The sequence below is a fragment of the Benincasa hispida genome, chromosome 4 (genome assembly GCF_027475165.1).
Source record: "Benincasa hispida cultivar pf3 chromosome 4, pf3_genome.v1.1, whole genome shotgun sequence".
NCBI lineage: Eukaryota > Viridiplantae > Streptophyta > Magnoliopsida > Cucurbitales > Cucurbitaceae > Benincasa > Benincasa hispida.
The window spans coordinates 29,564,822-29,568,860 of record NC_143481.1 but is presented as its reverse complement, the minus strand read 5'-3'; positions in this window follow the sequence as shown (position 1 = coordinate 29,568,860).

Below are 4,039 nucleotides of genomic sequence, written 5' to 3'. Positions count from 1 at the left end.
ATGTGATTCATGTGTACCTCGATAATTAAAAAGGTGTGTTTTATGTTTCACTTTTATGGAAAATATTTTTAAACTTTATCCTTAAACAATACTATTACACTTAATAATACTTCTAAATTTTTTAAAAGAAATCAAAATACCTTTATTTTTAGGCCTCGTTTACCTATCTATATCAAATTATTTTTCATTGTGTTTAACAACGTGTAATTGAATGATTACTAAAATACCTTTTTATATTTCTAATTAATTTTAGGATGCCTTGTTCACTTTGTTTGTACTTATTTTTATTTTATATATAACGAAATTTTTAATAATATAAAATCTATAGAATCAGTAATATATTCTTTGTTTTAAAAAAATAACAAAAGTCTCAGGACACAATCTTAAACCAAAGTGAGACATACCCAACTTGTCTAGTTTTGTTCAAAAAAAGTTGGAACCAGAGCAAGAAAAAGTATGAACAAGAGTGAGAGCAAGATCAAGCATGAACGAAAGTAAGATCGAATGCAAGAAAGGAATTGATCTATGAAATCACATATCAATTGGAACTCGAATTCAAGATGGGAAGTACGACATGATCAAGAGCGTGATTAGGCATGAGCAAGAACAAGATCAAACATGAGCGAGAGCAAGATCAATTGGAACTCTAATTCAAGATTTGAAGCCTAAACTTCATGGATTTTTATGGGATTGTTGATGGTGTTCATATCATGAACAAGTATAAAGTTTGATATGGGTTTTTTTTTGCTATTCATGTTGCAGAGGAGAAAGAGTAACGTGTTACTAGTTTTTTTCCAAAAGAGATCGAATAGAGAGTGAATTTATTTGAAATAATTAGGGAAAAGCGAGAGAGGTGGAAGGGAAGGTGAAAGTGTGGGAGGAGGAAAGCAAGAGAGGAAGTGAGAGAGTGGTAGAGGGAGGCGAGAGGGAGAGATAAAAATGATTTTAAAAAAAGATGAACGAGAAAGAAATGGTTAATGGTGTAAAGTGAAGAAAAAAAATATGCTTTGGGTCCATGTAATATGTAATGCAATCAAAATACAACCTATATTGGGATCAATTGGATTATAAGATTGGGTGTATTAAAAAAATGGTGGATCATTTTGATTCTCATCATAGATTTAAGTAAACAACCTCAAACATAATAGGGTGGGACCCACCTCTATAAGCAATCTTGAGTAGGAAACAGATATATTTCAATAAAGAGTGTAGAAGCAATTGAATTGCTCGGTCCAATTAGCTTGCCTCAGTCTCGGAGGCCTAGGTCGAGGCCAACTTGCCTCTCACTTCGATAATGTCAAAGATGAGAGAGTGAACCAATTGGCCTGTTTGATCTAACTGGAAAAAGAATATATTTTTTAGGTGAATTGAACCTTTTCTCTTTGGAGCATGTTCTCAGTAGATCCCTAAAGGATACCGTTACTTTCTGTGGTTAATTTCACTTGAATTGATGGTTTAAGAAACATCACCACCACAAAAAGAAGGGAAAAATAAATAAATTAATTAAGCGGACATTAAAATGAGTATTGGGTCAATCTTGGAATGGGTGAAGTAGTATAATGAACAATTAAGGTGATTTATATTTGTTTCTAGCTATCTATTGATTAGTTTTCCTTCACGTTATGTACCAAGTGCAAATAGAAATACTTATAATAAGGACTCGTTTGATAATGTTTTCATTTCTTGTTCCAAAAATTTGAAAAAATCCCTAAAAATGGGGTCAAAATTGATTATGTTTCTATATATTTTAAAGTTGTTCCTAAATTGTGTCATAGTTGAGACTTGGCTAATTGGTGAGGAAGAATGTCTAAATCATTTCTCAATTCTTATGGTCTTAGGATCAACTTTCACGTAAGATTTTTTTTATTTTATTTTTCTTTCTTTCTTTTATATTTCCCTTTTTTTCTAATTTTTTTATATTATTTCTTTCTTTTATTTATATTTATTTTATGAATGGGAAACAGGAAACAAGAAATGGGAACGTTGTCAAATGGGCCCTAAAAATCCCTCTAAAGTCAGTTTGATTTAATGTTTTATACATATTAGAGAATAAAAAAATGTTTGAGAATCAAAGATGACTATGTTTGATTATATATGAGAAATGCTATCATAATTTTATAAACAAAAATTATGTTTATATTTAATTAATGAAATTAAGTATTACAATCTTATTGATTTTAATAGATTAAATAATTACAAAATAATTATCGTTCCATGTATTGATAAAAATTAATTAATTAAAAAATAATGATAAATTTAATTATAAATATTTGAAAATTGAGTAATCTATAATTAAAATTAATCCATTAATATATTAAATGAACATCATATTAATTATAATCTAATTATTAATCATTTTTATAATTAAGTAAATTCATTATTAGTAATTTTAATTTTAATTAAATAATTTTACATTGATAGCCTTAATTGTAAGCACATATTACACTATTGTCTTCTACCTTCAATTTATTTTAGAAATAGCCCAATAGACTAGAAATTTTCACTAATGTTGGTGTCTATTTACCATTAAGGCCTCATCCATGATTGTTTATAAAATTAAAAAATTTTAAAAAAATCTAGGTTTTGTGTATCTCTCCCTCATGCAGCTTCGTGCCCTTTGATGTTCCTTTTTTAAAAAAGAAAAAAAATGTTAGAATCTCTATTATTTTATTCTTCTTTCTTTTAATTGACCCCTTTCTTCCTCCTTCATCTCTTTTTCTTCTTCTCGGCAGCACGAGTTGCAGACGACATTGTAGAGAGACTCACAACAACTATTAGTATTAGCCAATTGTGTGATCAGGGACTGAATGTGAATTTTACAAAAGATGGGTGTGTTTTCACGGATAATGCTAACTCACTTATCATGACACGCAAGAGATTTTCTGACAACTATTATTTATGGACTCCTATAGACACTATGCAACAATATTTTGTCTTTAAGCAAGATGAAACTTCCTTATGGCATAAATGATTGAGTCGTGTCAGTATTAAAGCTATACAAAAGGTCGTGACTAAACAATGTAGTGATCAGCCTTCCAAAGGTTAGTAGTCATGGAAGAATTATATGTGAAGAATGTCAAGTTGGTAAACAGATAAGAGTGTCCCACAAAAAGGTGTCGGTAACAATTACAGATCTTGTTCTTAAACTAATTCATGTGGACCTTATGGGTCATATGCAAGTGTAAAGCCTCGCTGGGAAGAAATTTGTCATGGTATATGTTGACAATTTTTTAAGATACACTTGGGTTAAATTCATAAGGGAGAAGTCATAAGCTTTCCACGTTCTCAAGGCTCTCTGTCTGCAACTGTAAAGAGAGAAAGGGCTAAACATTGTTCGTATATGTAATGACCACAATAGGGAGTTTGAAAATAGTCAATTTATTGAATCTTGCACCACTGAAAGGGTTCAACATGACTTCTCTACTCTCATCGCCCCTTAGTAGAAATGGTGTCCTTGAACGGAAAAATCACACTCTGCAAGAGATAACTCAGTCTATGCTTCATGCTTATGATTTACCTTATTAATTCTAGGTTAAAGCCTTGAACACTATGTGTCATATTCATAATAAAAGTGTTCTTCGTCCTGCACTGACTGAACAAATTATTAAATTTGAAAAAAAAAAAAAAAAAGCCCAACATCAAACACTTCCATATTTTTTATAGTTTGTGTTACATATTAGCTGATCGTGACCCAAAGAAAAAATGGGATTTAAAGAGTGATGAAAGAACTTTTCTAGGGTATTATGCCAATTGTCGAGCATATAGGGTCTATAACAAGCGTATAAAATATGTCATGGAATCATCAATGTTACTATAGTGATGTAAATGGTAGGAATCTGTTACCCAACCAGAGGAAGATGAAAATGAGACAAGCACTATAGATGTGTGTAAGTCAAAACTAAAAGTCAACAAAATTATGAAGAATCATCCTTTTAGCAACATCATTGGGGATCTTGAGGCAGGTATATCCACTAGAAAGAAAGATAAAGTGGATTACTGTAGATGATCGATAAGATTTGTTATACATCACTTGAGGAAC